The 18559-nt window shown below is 38.5% G+C and overlaps 1 protein-coding gene across 3 annotated transcripts in view; it reads left to right on the top strand.

Moving 5' to 3' along the window:
• FKBP5 (FKBP prolyl isomerase 5) overlaps positions 1-18559 on the top strand; it is a 110761-nt gene that overhangs the window by 21907 nt on the left and 70295 nt on the right. Inside the window, exon 3 of one of the 3 annotated variants that reach the window (XM_040249845.1) lies at positions 986-1016. The exons of the other annotated variants lie outside the window; for them this stretch is intronic. The gene's annotated coding sequence lies outside the window, so the exon portion shown is untranslated. The remainder of the gene's footprint in view (positions 1-985; positions 1017-18559) is intronic. 3 annotated transcript variants of the gene reach the window in all.

Raw genomic sequence — 18559 nt, forward strand, 5'->3', positions numbered from 1 at the left:
TTATTGAAGTAAAATTTCACATAACATATTTATCCCTTTAAAGTCTACAAGTCAGTGGTTTCTGGTATATTCACAGTTACACAATTATTACCATTACCTACATCCTCAAATCTCATACCCATTAGCAGTCACCCCCTTTTCCTGATTACCCGATAAAATCGCCAGTCTATTTTCTGTCTCTATAGATTTGCCTATTCTGGACATTTTGTATAAATGGAATTGTATAAGATATGGCATTTTGTGCTTGGCCTTCATTTAGCATAATATTTCAGGGTTCATCCAGGTTGTAGCGTGTTATAGTACTGCATTGCTTTTCATCACTGAATAATATTCTAATGTATGGATGTATGACTTTTATCTATCTCATGGACATTTCTGACTAATGTCTAATGGACATATCCAACCAATGGACATTTGGAGTGTTTCTACTCCTTAGCTATTATGAATATTCATGTCCAGGTTTTTGTGTGGACATATTTTCATTTTTCTTGGAATTGTTGATCAAATGATAACTAAATTTTAGAGGAACTCCCAGACTATTTTCCACAGCAGCTGCATCTTTTTACGTTTCTTCTAGCAGTGTTTGAGTGCTCCACCTTCTCTACATCTTTGATGATACTTGCTGTTATCGGTCTCTTTGCTAATAGCTGTCCTCGTGGTTTTAGAGTGCTATCTCATTGTGGTTTTGATTTGCATTTCCTTGATGCCTAATGATGTTGAGCGTCTTTTTGTGTGCTTATTTGCTGTTTGTAAATCTTGTCTGGAGAAATGTCTGAATCCTTTGCCCTCTTTTAACTGAGTTATTTTTTATTATTGAGTTAAAGGAGTTCTTAGTATATTCTAGACACAATCTCATTATCAGATATTTGATTTGCAAAATTTTTCTTTCATCCTGTTGTGTTTTCACTTTCCTGATGGTGTCCTTTGTAGCACAGAGTTTTTAATTTTCATGAAGGCTGATTATTATTATTTTTTTTGCTTTCAGTTTCACATAAGAAAACAGTGCCTAATTCGAGGTCAGTGAAGATATACTCCTGTGTTTTCTTTCAGAGTTTGATAGTTTAGGCTCTTATGATGAGTCTTGGGTCCATTTTGAGTTAATTTATGGATGCGGTGTGAAGTAGTGTCCAACTTCGTAATTGTTTGCATATTGAGATCCAGCACCAGTTGTTGAAAAAAGGCTGGTCTTTCTCCTATTGAATTGTCTTGGCACTTTTTTCAGATATCTGGACCATAAATGTAAGAGTTTATTTATCAGCCCTCAATTCTGTTCTACTGATCTGTGTGTCTGTCCTCATCTTAGTACCACACTATATTGATTCTTGTCACGTTGTAGTAAGTTTTGGCACCATGAAATGTGAGTCCTCCCAACTTTGTTCTTTTCAAGGTTGTTTTGACTGTTTTGTTCAGTATTGCAGTGAACCTATAACTGCTGTAAAAAATGTTTTTAAAAAAGGACTCCTAAATTGTGGTGCTGGGATTATGGTAATTTCTTTCCTCCTTCATTTCCTAAACTTGCTGTAACATATAACTATATTATAATTTTAAAAATTTTACTTTATGGTTTGGCTAATATAATTTTTTTTTAAAAAACTCAACAGGCAACTCTTAGCTTTGTAGCTAAAAACCAGAGTAACCTAACTTTCCAGGGAGAATGTATGAAGGTGAAGAGCTGGGGCACAAGGTTACGGTTAGAATGAGCCAGACTCAGATTTAACACTCAGCTCCGTGAATGCGCCTTTCTGTCTCCAGTCAGTTTCTGTCAGTTTCTTCTTTGCCACCTCACTCTCCATTAAAAGCCTTCCCGCTCACCTTAACTAAGACTTTCCTCTAAATATTTAGGTGAATTTTTGGAATCTGGCTAGTCTGTATAATTGCCATCCATGAATGGAATGAATGATGATTGAGTAGCATTAGGGCATGGAGCCAGATAATGCAGTCTGAGCTGCATAAGTCACTTTGATGAAAGTTGATTTTGAGAAGTGGGCAGGGGGAAGTCATCCAAGCAGAGCTCTTTACTGACTTCTCTGCCCTTTTGTTCCTTCAACTCTTTGCATCTGTGGATGTTGTTTTCTTAGGAAATCATGGTGAGGGTAGAGATCTGCAGGTGGTGCTAGTTAAAAGTTTAAATAGGTGCACAGAGAAGCCAGCCTGACTGACTCAGTGACAGACTGCTTTTCCTGTGCTTGTCAGTACCACTACAAAGTGTGTGTGTTTCAAATAGTCTGGGGACTTTCTTTCCAGTTGAAGCAGTGTTAAAATCTCAGTATATTGAAATACTTGATAGGTTTGTGTATCATAAGTGTCCATTTGAAGTTTGTTTCAAAACAAAAGCAACTTTTACAGACCTGCTAAAAACTATTAATACCAGTGTCAATCACAAGCCAACTTTTTTGTAGTATTAAGACTTTGAAATATTAAGATGATTTGCACTGTATTTTTTAGTTGAATTAATAAAAGAAGAGGATTTTTAACCTGGATTTTTATAAGCTGTGTTATATTTATTAATTGCATTTAGAAATGTAAAGTCATATTTTTTATTCTCATAAGACTTAAACTTCTTACATATGTTAAAGAAAAATGAGATGCTGAAGTTATGCAGGTTTTCAGAAATATTTGCAAAGCCATAGTTTTGACAGTTGTTTTAAAATCAAATACCTGCCATTTTAGGAGAGAGATGTCTTACTGCCAGTTATAGGTTTTGGCTTTTGTAATGTTATGGAAAAACTATATCCTTCAGATTTCAGACTATAAAAATTAGTTCTAAATAATTCTTATTTTATAAAATAATTTCTTCCCATTTGAAGTTCCATTCATAATTCTTGTGTCTCCCTTTATTTGACTTAAAAATACACTTGCAAGCTTGTGCTTCTGGCCAACATAGAATAACAGATTGAATTTGCTCTCTGGGCTGTAATCACATAACAAACAAACAAAACCCCGAGAAAAAAATAGATGAAGTTTCAAACACTGAACAACTGGCAGCAAAGGATGATAATTCCCAAGAAAGCAGAAATAGATGAAGTCTACAATTATCGTAGCTTACTGCCTGGAGAGAGTTTCCAGGCTGCAGCATGAGGAGGGAGAACCGAGCCTCAGCCCAGCAGTCTCTCTCGTAGAGGAGACAGAGCTGGAGGTAAAGAAGGCTATAGTTTGGAGAAGAGAGCACAAAAAGGAAACTTCAAAGGTCTGCAGAGTGTTCCCCCTTAAGCTTTCAGATGAGTAATAATTAGTGCATATGTTGTATGGAAGCTACCTAAAGCCAGAAACCATCTGAAGAGAGTAGAGGGAATAATCCCTGATTCTTTTTCAAGGTTAAAGTAGTATGTATTCCCACCAGCCAAAGGGAATAAACCTCCTAATTCACAGGACATCGGGTAGTGTACTCAGAAAGGTGTTGCCCCAGTAGTGGTGCTAAACTATAGACTGCTCTCATCCCTTCTAACAAAGCTTAAAAGTAGGGCTCAAAAGGATCAAACTGTTACTGACTTGCCTCAGTCTGTATAATAGGCTCTAGGTTCATCCCCCTCATTAGGACTGACTCAAATAGTTCTCAGAAACCAACACAAGATTGTAAAGCAATTATCTTCCAATAAAAAAAAAATCAGTCATTGTTGACACCATTAAAAAAAAAAAAAAGGATCAGACTATTTCCAGGTAATTTAACTGCACTCCAGAACAAAGCTCAACACGTATAGTTATTACAAAAACTAGCACCCTGTTGTCCAAAAGATAACAACGAGTGTTGGTGAGGATGTGGAGAAAAGGGGACCCTTGTGCAGTTGTTGGTGGGAATGTAGATTGGTACAGCCATGGCGTGGAGAGTCTTCTAAAAATTAAAATAGAACCACTGTGTGAGCTAGCAGTTCCACTCCTGGATATTTATCCAAAGAAAACAGAATACTAATTAGAAAAGATACATGTAACCATACGTGCTCATTGCAGCATTATTTACAATAGCCAAGATAGGAAAGCAACTTAATTACCCATCAACAGGGGAAAGGATAGCGCAGATGTGGTATCTTTATACAGTTGTTAAGTCAGACAGAAAGATTAATAATGTGTGATTTCACTTACATGTGGAATCCAAAACACAAAACCAGTGAACAGACATAACAGAAACAGCATTACAGAAACAGAGAACAAACAGGTGATTGCCAGAGCGGAGGGGACTAAGGGAAAGAAAGAAATAGGTCAGAGAAATTATGAAGTACAAACTTCTGGTGGCGGAAAAAAAAGAGCCAAGGGTCTGAAAGGTACCGTGTGGGGAATATAGTCAGTAACTATGCATATCTTTGGTGACCTGTTGTGACTAGGCTTTCTGTGGTGATCATTAGACTTACTGTAATTATCATTTTGAAATGTACAGAAATACTGAATGTATGTTGTTTAACATCAACTATGTTGTTTAACAGGAACTAACATAGTGTTGTAGGTCAATTAGAATTCAAAAACAAATGTATAGAAACAGACCAGATTTGTGGTTACCAGAGGCAGGGGCAGGAGAAGGGGAAATTGGGTGAAGGCAGTCAAAAGATACAAACTCCCAGTTATCAGGTAAATAAGTACTAGGATATAATACATAACATGATAAATATAATTAACACTGCTCTGTGTTGTATAGGAAAGTTAAGAGAGTAAATCCTGAGTTCTCATTGCAAGGAAATTTCTATTTAATTTTGTATCTGTATGAGATGATGGCTGTTCACTAAAATTATTGTGATCATTTCATGATGTATGTAAGTCAAACCATATGCTGTATAGCTTCAACTTATACAGTGAAAGTGAGAGTGAAGTCACTCAGTCGTGTCCGACTCTTTGTGACCCCATGGACTGCAGCCTGCCAAACTCCTCCACCCATGGGATTTTCCAGGCAAGAATACTGGAGTGGGTTGCATTTCCTTCTCCAGGGGATCTTCCCGACCCAGGGATTGAACCCTGGTCTCCTGCACCGCAGGCAGACTCTTTACTGTCTGAGCTACAGGGAAGCCTTCAACTTATACAGTGCTAGATGTCAATTGTATCTCAACAAAACTAGAGGGAAAAAAAAATAGCACCAAGGTAAAATTCACATTTGATCTCCAATCAAAAGCATCAGACTTGCAAGGAAGCAGTCCTTGAGGAGGAAAATTAAAAAATAGAAACAAATCCAGAAATGACACAGGTGATAGAATTAGTGGCCAAAAACATTATTTTTGTTCACTAATATCTAACACTGTATTATTTGAAGGTGTACAGCATATGGTTTGACTTACATGCATCTTAAAATGGTCACAATAAGTTTAGTGAACAGCCATCATCTCATATAACTGAACAAGTAGACAAAATATTAGTAATGATTTAAGAGTTAAACTATTATCAACCAACTGACCAAACTGACGTTTATATGACATTCTACCCAATACAAGCAGAATACATATTTTGTCCAGTTGCACAAAAGAACATTTACCAATACATTTTAGTCCATAAAATAGTATCAATAAATTTAAAGTTACTTAAATCATAAAAGATATGTTACCTAACTGAAAGGGAATTAAATTTACAGTCAACAATAGAAAGATATCTGGAAAACTTCTAAATATTTAGAAACTAACTGGTTTTTAAGAAGCTCATGAGTCAAAGGGAAAAAAGATGAATTTAGAAAGCATTTTGTAGTCAATGAAAACACAACATATCAAAGTTTGTGGGATGTAGCTAATGTAATGCTCAGGGGAAAATTCACTAAATACCTACATTAGGGAGAGTCAAGTTGAGCAAATCATTGTCCTCAGCTTCTACCTTGAAACTAGAAGAGAAAATCCAGACCCATAGTAAGCAGAAGAAATGAGCTAAAAATCAAAGCCAAAACCATGAAACAGAAAAACAGAAAGTTAATGAAATCAAAAGCTGGTTCTTTGAGAAGGCCGATAAAACTGATAAACCTCTATCCTATTGGATCAGCAAAAAGAGAAGACACAAATTACCAGTATCAGGAATGAAAGAGTCAGCAAAACTGCAGATATTGTAGTCTTTAAAAGGCTATGTAAAAAGAAGGATATGAATTACTTTATGTCAGTACATTAGACACTTAAATGAAATGGATAAATTTCTTGAAAGACACAAAATACCAGTGCTCTCTCAGGAAAATATGAGTAGCCTGAATAATCTTACGTCTGTAAAGAAATTGAATTCCCCTAAAGAAAACTCTGGGCCCGGATGACTTCCCTGATGAATTCTAGCAAATATTTTTGGAGGTCAAAATACAAAATTTATGCAAATTCTTCCATTAAGTTGGAGAGAATCTTTCTTAACTCATTCTATAACAATTGTACTGTCGTGATACTAAAACCAAATACACTACAAGAGAAAGTTAACAGGCCAGTATCCTTCATGAACACAGTTGCACAACTCTTAACAAAATTTTAGCAAATATACTCCAACAACATATAAAAAGATAAAAAAATACAGTGACCAAGTGAGGTTTGTCCCAGGAATTCAAGGTTGGTTTGACATTTCAAAATGAATATCGTGTACCATGTCAGTAAAGTAAAAACGGAAAACCATGTGATCAATTCAATAGATGCAGAAAAAGCATTTAGCAAAATCCATCATTAAAAACTGTCAACAAATTAGGGAAAGAAGGAAACTTCCTCAGTCTGATAAAGGACATCCATGAAAAACTAATAGCTGAAATCATGCTTACCACTGAAAGACTGAATCCTTCCCTTCCAATATTAGGAACAAGGCATGATGTCCACTGTGAGTCACAACTTCCATTCAGGATTGTACTTGAACTTATAGCCAGTTCAGTCAAATAAGAAAAGAAATAAAAGGCATTCAGATTGGAATAGAGGAAGTAAAACTTTTTATCACAGATAACATGATAGCCTATGATTTCTTTAAAAAGAAAGAAAGCTACTAGAATTAAGTGCACTTAGCAAACTGGCCCCCTTCATGGATCACACCCTTGTGGCAAAGAGACTCGCATAATTCAGTGAAGTTATGAGCCATGCTGTACAGGGGCATCCAAGACAGATGAGTAATAGTGAAGAGTTCTGAATCAACTCCGAATATTCATTGGAAGGACTTGCTGAAGCTCCAATACTTTGGCCACCAGATGCAACGAGCTGACTCACTGGAAAAACCCTTGATGCTGGGAAAGGTTGAAGGCAGGATGAGAAGAGGGGGCAGAGGATAAGATGGTTAGGTAGCATCACCAATTCAATGGATATGAATTTGAGCAAAATTCCTGGAGATAGTAGAGGGCAGAGGAGCCTGGTGTGCTACAATCCTTGGGGTTGCAGAGTTGGACATGACTTAGCAACTGAACACCAACAAGCAAAATTGCGGTATACAAGATCAATACAGAAAAGTCAACTATATTTCTATATACTAGAAAACAAACAGCCAAAAGTTGAAATTTTTAAAGAATACCATTTGTAGTAAAATTTGAAATACTAAGTACCTAAGGATAAATTTCCTAAAAGATATGTAAGATCTCTCCACTGGAATCTATTAAATATTACTGAGAGGAATTAAGGAAAACTCAGATAAATGAAGATACACTGTATTCAGGGATTGGAAGCTCAATATTGTCAGTTTTCTCTAAAGGTATAGTTTCAGTGCAACCTCAATCAGAAATTCAGCTGGCAATGTGTAAAGTGTCAAGTTGGTTTTAAAGTTTATATGGTAATGCAAAGGTCCTAGGATAGAAGAGGGTTTCCCTTGTGGCTCAGCTGGTAAAGAATCTGCCTGCAGTGCAGGAGACCTCGGTCTGATACCTGGGTTGGGAAGATTCCCTGGAGTAGGGAAAGGCTACCCACTCCAGTATTCTGGCTTGGAGAATTCCACGGACTGTACAGTCCCTGGGGTTGCAAAGAGTCAGACACGACTGAGTGGCTTTCACTTCACTTAGAAGAATAGAGAGGACTTAAAACCATCTGATTTCTAAAACTTACTATAGCTACAATAATGAAGACAGTGATATTGATGTAAAGGTAAGTAGACCCATGGAACAGAAAATATGGTCAGTTTTTGAGTACAGTGCCAAATCAATTAAATAGAAAAATGTTTAGTCTTTTCAACAAATGGTAGGGGAACAACTTGATATTCATATACAAAAAACTAAATCCATACCTTATTCCATACCTTATATATAAAAGTTAATTCAAAATTGACTGTAGACCTGAATGTAAGGCCCAAATCAATAAAAATTTTTAGAAGAAAATATTTTTGATTTTGGGTTTGGTAAAGATTTTTGATACAACACCAAAAACATGATTTATAAAAGAAGAAAAAGATAAATTGGACTATATCAATTAAGAACATCTTTTTGAAAGCCACCTTTAAGATAATAAAAGGACAAGTCACAGACAGGGAGAAAATATTAACAGATCACATCTGATTAAAGACTTATATTCAGATTATATAAGGAACTCTCAAGACTTAAGAAAATGAAGTCAAAAATAGGCAAACGATTTGGACAGTTCACCAAAGAAGATATACAGATGGCAAGTCAGCCCATGAAAAGATGATCAGTACTGTTACTCATTAGGAAAATGCAGATTAAAATCACAGTAAGATACCACTACGTTCACGTTAGAATGTCTTCAGTTAAAAAGGCCTACAGTACTGTTAGTGAGGACATGGAGCAGCTGAAACGTTTACACACTTCTGTACAAAATGGTACATCTGCTTTGGAAAGCAGTTTGCCACTTTCTTAAAGACCTAAAATATACACCTGCTCCGAGTTTTAGCCTTTTCCACACCTAGGCATTTATTTAAGAGAAATGAATGCATATGACCACATAAAGATTTGTACCCAAATATTCATAGCAGCTTTATTTGTAATAGGCAAAAAATGAAAGCAATCCAAGTATGCATCAACAGCAGACATTGTGCCCTGTCTCATACAGTGGAATACTACACAGCAATAAAAAGGAACGAACTATTGATACATGCAACAGTGTATTTTATTCTCAAAGTAAGAGAAAGAATTCGGGGGAAAAAAGACATTCCGTTTATATGAAATTCTATAAAATACAAACTGTTCAGAAAGCAAATCAGAGATTGCTTTGCTGTGAGGCAGAGAGAAGTGAATCATAAAGAGATACAAAGAAAATTTGTGGCTGACAAATACATTCATTATGTTGATTGTAATGATGGCTTTATGAATACATATATGTATGTCAGAACTTACAAATTGTATATTCTTTAAATATATGCAGTTTATTGTCAACTCTTTAAAAAATTTTTTTGTGTGTGTTCTACATTTGGGGATAGCAAGCTGCTTGAATTTCAGAATCAGATAAGGGACTCAGTTTTTAAACTGATTTTTCAGTGATTAAGTTTGAGGTGAGAAAACATGCACTGTATTTGTCATTTACTTATAATTTTTAACTTATTACAAAGTTAAGAAACTGAATAAATGTTCCAATTTGAGCTTTCTGAAATTCTGAAGAATTTTTTATAATAATGATGTATCAAATGTTAGATCTAATTCTGTTGTCAGATTAGAACATTGTAATCCAACTGGATGATAAATAAATGGAGAGAGAGGAAGGAATGTTCAAAGAATACTGAGTGTAAGATGGTGGAAGTCAACAGAATTCTAGGCTTGGGAGACATTCTTATGATCTTGTTAGGATGACTAGGCATCTAAGGTAGATAGAAGAATAAAGATCCCTCCAAAGATGCCCACATCCTAACTCCTGAAATTTATTAATATGTTACCTAACAGAGTAGAAGGGACTTTGCAGATATGATCGAGGTTAAAGGTTTGAGGTGGGGAAATTTTCCTAGTTATCTAGGTGAGCCCAGCACAATCCCATGGATTCTTAAGAGAGCAGAGCAGCTTTCCCATCTGTGGCCAGAGGGAGATGGTGACCGTAGCACCACCTGCGTTTGGGGACAGCAAGGATGACCAGGGAGAAGACGACATTGCTGGCTTTGCAAATGGGGGAAGTGGGCCATAAGCCTGCTTATATAACTGCTATGCAGAGTACATCATAAATGCCAGGCTGGATGAAGCACAGCTGCAATCAAGATTGCCAGGAGAAATATCAATAACCTCAGATATGCAGATGACACCACCCTTATGGCAGAAAGTGAAGAGGAGCTAAAGAGCCTCTTGATGAAAGTGAAAGAGGAGAGTGAAGAAGTTGGCTTAAAACTCAACATTCAAAAAACTAAGATCATGGCATCTGTTCCCAGCACTCCATGTCAGATAGATGGAGAAACTATGGAAACAGTGACAGACTTTCTTTTCTTGGGCTCCAGAATCAACTGCAGATGGTGGCTGCAGCCATAAAATTAAAAGACACTTGCTCCTTGGAACAAAAGCTATGACCAACCTAGGCAGCATATTGAAAAGCAGAGATACTACTTTGCCGACAAAGGTCTGTCCAGTCAAAGCTGTGGTTTTTCCAGTGGTCATGTATGGATGTGAGAGTTGGACTATGAAGAAAGCTGAGCGCCAAAGAATTGATGCTTTTGAACTGTGGTGTTGGAGAAGACTCTTGAGAGTCCCTTGGACTGCAGGGAGATCAAACCAGTCAGTCCTAAAGGAAATCAGTCCTGAATATTCATTGGAAGGACTGAGGCTGAAGCTGAAGCTCCACTTCTTTGCCCCGATGCTAAGAACTGACTCATTGGAAAAGACCCTGATGCTGGGAAAGATTGAAGGCGAGAGGAGAAGGGGACAACAGAGGATGAGATGGTTGGATCGCATCACCAACTCTATGGACATGAGATTAAGCAAGCTCTGGGAGTTGATGATGGACAGGGAAGCTGGCGTGCTGCAGTAGTCCATGGGGGTCGGAAAGACTTGAACATGACTGAGCGACTGAACTGAGCTGATGGGCAGCCTCTAGAGTCTGGAAAAAGCAGAAGATGCTTTCCTAGAGCTTCTAGGAGGAATGCAGCCATGCTAGCACCTTGATTTTAGCCCAGTGAGACCCATTTCTATCTTCTGCGCTCCATAACTGTAAGATAATAAGTGCGTATTGTTTAAGCCATTTACATTGGTGACTGTTGTGGCAGCTGTAGAAAATATCTAAGAGAATAACCCTCAGAATTAATAAAGTTTTACCAGAAGGTTGCAGTAGAAAGTGAACTCTGTGATACCAGAATAACTTTTTCCATTCCTTGGGAATTGTTTTCCATTCCACATATCAAACCTCATTTTCCTATAAGGTAAAACATGCACTTATTAAAAAGTAATCCTAGATATAAAACATTAGAGTTGGAACTTCCTTGGTGGCTTACCTGATAGGAATCCAGCTGCTAAGGCAGGGGACATTTGTTCGACCCCTGGTCCGGATGATCCCACACACCCTGGAGCAGCTAAGCCCGTGTGCTGCAACTACTGAGCCCAGGTGCCCTAGAGCCTGTGCTCCGCAACCAGAGAAGCCACCACAGCCACCCCTTGCTCCAACTAGAGAACGCCTGTGTGCTGAACGCTCAGTGCAACCAGAAATACATTTTTTTTAAAAATTAAGTGTTGGAATAAACCTTAGATTTATCACTGTAGTCTAATGCCACCCCCCATGCCGCCCCTGAAATTTACAGATGGAGAAATGGAAAACTGAGCAAGAACCAAAGATCCTGTAGCTTAGTTACAACAGGTTTGAGGTTAAATTCAGGCACAGGGCAGTACTCTACCGTATACATGCCCTATAATTAGAAATTTGTTCTGGAAACATGGAATATATGAGTCATTCCAAAGAGGGTGTTTACTTAGAAAGATAGACAAATCTTTATCTAGCTGGCAAGATTCACTTATGAGGTTAACTTGTCAGCTTGGAAGGTCTTGTCTTAGGTATGGTGTCATTCTCCAGGTTAGATTTTTCAGAGTAGACCTAGAAAAGGAATATAGTCGACTGATAATTAAATTTCAGTGCTGATGCCTCACACTGTCTACTATTCAATTATCTTTACATTGATTGCTTTTGAACATCACAATTCATTTGCGTTTATCTGGTGCCTCTTGTATGTCCATTTACACTAGGTGGCGGCGGTTCAAAAATGAATAGGACACACTCTGCCTGTATGATGTTTACAGACCTTTTGCCATATGTTACCTTGTTGTCCTTTTCTTAGAAATCATCAGCAGACTTGGAATCAAACTATTTGATCCTAGTGAGTCAACTCAAGTTAATAATATACCACTGTGGCACAGGTAGAAATGTAATTTTTCTATCAAAACATGAATAGAGGCTGACTCCTGTGTTTACCATCAGCAGTGTGTAAGTTCCATGGAAATTATTTTATCTGTACTGCCACAGGACATAGTAATCAGAAGTGAGGTTGGGACATTAAAAGTTTGAAAGCCAATTTCACTTTCCTAGAAGCAATTGCAACTGTACTTTTATCTTTTTTTTTAAATGTTTCTTTTTATTTGTTTGGCTGTGACCAGGGTCTTAGTTGAGTCTCTGATCTTTACTGAGACACGCAAGATCTTTAGCTGCGACTTGCGGGATCAAGTTCCTTGACGAGATCAAACCCAGGCCCCCCTGCATTGGGAGCACTGAGTCTTAGCCACTGGACTATCAATTAGGGTGCCCCTATACTTGTATTTTAATTACCTTGTAGAATCTGATAACTCCCAAATGTATACTGTCACCCAGAGCTTTCCTGAGTGCAGCCTTCATGTCCGACCGCCTTCTGCATCTCTTACAAGCACCCCTCACCCACCCAGTGTTTGCTTCCTCTACATAGGAGGCATGCCACCACGTTTGAATTAAATTGAACAGAAAGAATAAAAACCCCCGATGAGTGCAATGAAGTATTTTCATCATTTCATCTTTTTTAAAAAACCTTGTTTTAAAAATCATGAAAGAAATATATACTTAGCATTAATATTTAAATGATAAATTTTACAAATGAAAATTGCTTTTTACCCTCCTAAATCTCATTTTCCAGAGGTAACACTGTCTTAACAGTGGTTAAATATTCATTTCTTGTATATATTAGTAAATGTACACCATTTTCTTCCTAAAAATAGGATCATACTAATTGTTCTGCAGCTTCCCATTCACTTCATAGTACATGTTGGATAGTGTTCCCACTTTCATGTCATTGTTAGAAGATTGCTTATCTAGAATAAGGGCTTCCCTTGTGGCTCAGCTGGTAAAGAATCTGCCTGCAGTGCAGGAGTCCTGGGTTCAGTCCCTGGGTTGGGAAGATCCCCTGGAGAAGGGAAAGGCTTCCCACTCCAGTATTCTGGCCTGGAGAATTCCACAGACTGTATCTTCCATGTGGTCGCAAAGAGTCGGACATGACTGAGTGACTTTCACTTTATCTAGAATAGCTAAGACCTCACCTGTTTCCTATTAATATTTTTAGAGTTTAACTTTAGAGTCTTAACTCTAGGAAAGAACGATGATGAAGAAGACATTTTGGCATGTAATATGTAATATTTGCATAATTGTAATCCAGTTCTCTAAAATGATTGTACACACCAAATCTATACTGGGAACCATAGTGGGTTACTGTAAGTAATTGTGATATACCACATTGTCTGTACCACATATATTGTCCCTTTTTGACATCATCACGTGACTTCAGTTTTGTTTACAGCCCAGAGAACCAAATCATTGGGCACTATGCATTGTAACAACACATTTCATTTATTACAGTGGTATTCTTTTTTAATGGATGGACATCTACAAAATCTTCTCTCAATTCATTTGTTTTGATGTTTTTGATGTTTAGACTCTTAGCTCAATATTCTCTTTAGATTTATCTCATCCTTTTCAAAGACTGCATAATATTCTTATGGTATGAATTCGTCAATTTTCATTTAAAGATTCCTCTTGAGGAAAACCTTACTTTTATTTAGCCATATTAATTTAGCTGTAAGTTAAAGAAAGAAAGTGAAGTTGCTCAGTCGTGTCCAAATCTTTGCGACCCCATGGAGCCTACCAGGCTCCTCCATCGATGGGATTTTCCAGGCAAGAATACTGGAGTGGGTTACCATTTCCTTCTTCAGGAGGTCTTCCCGACCTAGGGATTGAACCCAGGGCTCCCGCGTTGTAGGCAGACGCTTTACCGTCTGAGCCACCAGGGAAAATCTATGCTGTGTTCTTACTCGCAAATCATTACTTTTTCGTTTCCCTGTGACTTTTTCCCCTGTGTATTTAAGCTTGTCTAGTTCTTTTGTATTCTTAAGCCTTCACTCTTCAGTTCCCTTTCAACCAAAGCATTTTATTGTTTCCCTTTGTAAGCATAATACGAGTATCAAAATTCTCACCTGTCACTTTGCATCTATGCATACCCGTCTACTTTACATTCACGTATGCTGCCTTTCTCTCCTTTCCGTTTAACTTCTCAGTCTTCACCACTGCCTAGTGCCTTTGGGAGATACTAGAAAGTGAAGCCGCTCAGTCGTGTTGACTCTTAGCGACCCCATGGACTGTAGCCCACCAGGCTCCTCTGTCCATGGAATTTTCCAGGCAAGAGTACTGGAGTAGGTTGCCATTTCCTTCTCCAGGGAATCTTCCCTGACCCAGGGATTGAACCCGGGCCTCCCACATTGTAGGCAGACGCTTTACCATCTGTGCCACCAGGGAGGTCAGGAGATACTAGGGAATACATAAAGTCTGCATTTTTTTTCCTTAAAAACTTTTTAGCCACATATGTATTCATGAGAGGTGTCCCATTTTATTCTAAGAATCTTTAGAAACATTTGGGAGGTAATTGCATCCATAAAGTAAGGACATGCTAAGAAAAAATGAGCAATCAGATAATAAGAGTATACAGAAATAAACATTCTTTTTAAAAATCCTTTGAACAAATTAAGTGACAACAGTGGACATGGCTGACAAACAAAAGGTGATCTAGAAACTGCATCAAAAGATATATTTTAGGATATAGAGCAAAAGGAAAAAGATGGAATCTGAGAGAAAAGACCATTGTTTCTCAACCCTGTGTGCACACTAGAATCATCTGAGATGCTGATCACAGACCAGTTCCATCCAGACTCTCTAAAAGTGGGTCCACAGGCATCAGTGACTTTTTAAAGCTTCTTGGGCACTTCTGATATTTATCTCAGAAACATGTTTATGAGACCTGAAGGATATAACCAAGAATATGAACTGTGGTGTTGGAGAAGACTCTTGAGAGTCCCTTGGACTGCAAGGAGATCCAACCAGTCCATTCTGAAGGAGATCAGCCCTGGGTGTTCTTGGGAAGGAATGATGCTAAAGCTGAAACTCCAGTACTTTGGCCACCTCATGGGAAGAGTTGACTCATTGGAAAAGACTCTGATGCTGGGAGGGATTGGGGGCAGGAGGAGAAGGGGACGACCGAGGATGAGATGACGGGATGGCATCACTGACTCGATGGACGTGAGTTTGAGTGAACTCTGGGAGTTGGTGATGGACAGGGAGGCCTGGCGTGCTGCGATTCATGGGGTCGCAAGGAGTCGGACACGACTGAACTTACCTGATACCCAAGTCTGTCTAATAATACTTCTAGAAGCAGAGGCCAGACATTGAAGGAAAAGAAATAGTAGGTACTTCCCTGAGATCCCCAGAGACTGGTTTTCAGTGTTTAAGGACCAGGATGTTAAGGCTCTTGCACGGATGAAGGAAAGAAGACAAATACCATCTATATCCTAGTGGTGTAGCTGAACCCCTGGAATAAAGAAAAATTTTACCTCTTTATAGGAGAAAATGGGAGCCACCTTGTGCATTTGGGAAGGAGGGAAGCCGCCTGGCCTAATTGGTGGAGCGCTGCATCTGCTGTCCCCAGGTGGGGCTCTGCTTAAGTTTTCTGCTCTTTGGGAGGTTGTCCAGGTTCCCTTGGGAAGAGCTGTTATAGTTGGTGTTTAGAAGGCAGTTTGCTCCTTGTTCTTTCCTTGGGACCGATCTCTTCTGCGTTCTAGTTCAGTGATACGGTTTTTCTTGTTTTCAAGCTCAGAGCTTTATAAGCTTTTCTGTCTCTCCAGTGCCATTTCAGAGGGAGAAAGTTGACCTTGGTCCTGTCTTTCAACATTTGGCATTTGGATGTTCTTGTGTTTTCTAGATTTTTTGTTTTGTTTTGTTTTAATACTAACTTAACTCTTTGCCTCCTACTTATTTAAGAACAGTAATTTACCCAAATAAATGGTTAGTGACAGGAGTGACTATAAATTTGGTCTGTTAACTTTGCTTTCTTCAGTAATTACTGGGAAAAGTGAATTTACCAAAGCATTGTATGCATCTGAGAGAGACAATAAAGGAGGAAGCAATTTGTAGCTATCAAGTTTTAGTTCAATTTAGGATTCTCTTTCCTCTCCCATCTTTATGATTGGACATTGCAGAATCTTTGGTCTCTCCCTCCAGAATTGATGCAGAATGCTTCTGGAGGCTTGACTCAGAACTTTGGGATTGCACTGGAAATGCAGAAGGCATCCTCAATTAAGGGGAAGGTCAGAGGACTAAGGAGAGAGCTGTGTTTAAATGTACAGTGCAGTGGCATTACGTACTTCACATTGCTGAGCAGTTATCACCACTCTTTTCCAGAACCTTTATATCTCCCCCCAAAGACACTCTGTATCCATTAAACCACCACTCGCTATTCTCCACTCTCCCAGCCCCTGGTAATCTCTATTCTGTTTTCTGTCTCTATAAACTTGCCTATTCTATATACTTCATATATATAAAATTATACAATTTGTTTGTCCTTTTGTGTCTTACTTTACTTAGCATAACATTTTCAGGTTCCTCCATGTTGTAGTATGTATCAGGATTTCATTCCTTTTTATGGCCAGATAATATTCATTTTAACAATATATAATTCATACTGTACACATAACCATGTTTTGTTTATGGACACTTGGATTTTTTTTCTAAGCTTTTGGCTTTTGTGCATAATACTGATATACCTGTTTGAGTCTCTGGTTTTACTTCTTTTGGGTACATATCCAGGACTGGAATGGCTGAATCCTATGGTAATTCTATGTTTAATATTTTGAGGAACCACCAAACCTTTCCACAGAAGCTGCCCCATTTTACATTACTACCAGCAGTGCATGAGGGTTCCGATTGCTCTACATCTTCACCAGCACTTTCCCTTTTTCGATAATAACCATCCTAATGGAAGGAAAGTCATGACCAACCTAGATAGTATATTGAAAAGCAGAGACATTACTTTGCCAACAAAGGTCCGTCTACTCAAGGCTATGATTTTTCCAGTGGTCATGTATGGATGTGAGAGTTGGACTGTTAAGAAAGCTGAGCGCCGAAGAATTGATGCTTTTGAACTGTGGTGTTGGAGAAGACTCTTGAGAGTCCCTTGGACTGCAAGGAGATCCAACCAGTCCATTCTAAAGGAGATCAGCCCTGGGTGTTCTTTGGAAGGAATGGTGCTAAAGCTGAAACTCCAATACTTTGGCCACCTCATGGGAAGAGTTGACTCATTGGAAAAGACTCTGATGCTGGGAGGGATTGTGGGCAGGAGGAGAAGGGGACGACTGAGGATGAGATGGCTGGATGGCATCACCGACTTGATAGTCTGAGTGAACTCAGGGAGCTGGTGATGGACAGGGAGGCCTGGCGTGCTGCGATTCATGGGGTCGCAAAGAGTCGGACAGCGCTTCCCTGGTGGCTCAGAGGTTAAAGCGTCTGCCTGGAATGCGGGAGACCCGGGTTTGATCCCTGGGTCAGGAAGATCCCCTGGAGAAGGAAATGGCAACCCACTCCAGTACTCTTGCCTGGAGAATCCCATGGGGGGAGGAGCCTGGTACGCTACAGTCCATGGGGTTGCAAAGAGTCAGACACAACTGAGCGACTTCACTTTCACTTAAAGAGTCGGACAGGACTGAGCACCTGAACTGAATGGGTGTGAAGTGGTATCTTATTGTGATTTTCATTTGCATTTCCTTTATGAATAATGACGTTGAACATCTTTTCATGTACTTATTGGTTGTTTGCATATGTTTTGCAGGTTTCTTTTTTATAGGAGGAAAAGTAAATGTATGAACATATCTTTGAGTGTTTTTTGCATCTCTTCATTCCCCACTCCAGTGTAAAGAAGCAAATAACTGGAGGGACATAGGTGAATAAATACAGTGTGTGATTTCATATAGACGTATAGTCTATACATTTGGTGGTGTTTCCTGTGTGTGTGTGTATATCCGTTCTTTTATATGTGTTTGTTGTCTGTGGATAGATAACTCCTCTGTGACTGGACTTGATTGTTACTGGCCTGGGATTGAAAGTAAAATGAAGGCTTTCCAGTTCATCCTTACATGAATATTCTCAAAATTAGGATGCACTTTACTGCATTCAGTCTTAAGCCCTTCCTTGTGTTTTCTTCCTTTTGTGCTTTAGTTTTAGGAGACTGAAAACCTTTATGGCCCAGGCATATGTGGTACTTAAAAATGTAATTTTCTGTGCTCCTACCAAAGTAGCCAGTTTCTCTGTTCTTTTCTGCCTTCTTTCTTAAAACTCTCGCTAGACAGTAGGATAATCTTTGATACAAGATACCTATATTTTAACAAAGAGAACAATGAGTAGAGTACGTAATATGCAAGGTTAATTAGTGGATAAACCTTTAGAATGATTTCTCACTTGGGGGAATATGACAATATAGTTAG

Source organism: Oryx dammah, unplaced genomic scaffold (assembly GCF_014754425.2).
Source record: "Oryx dammah isolate SB20612 unplaced genomic scaffold, SCBI_Odam_1.1 HiC_scaffold_11, whole genome shotgun sequence".
In the NCBI taxonomy this organism is placed as follows: domain Eukaryota; kingdom Metazoa; phylum Chordata; class Mammalia; order Artiodactyla; family Bovidae; genus Oryx; species Oryx dammah.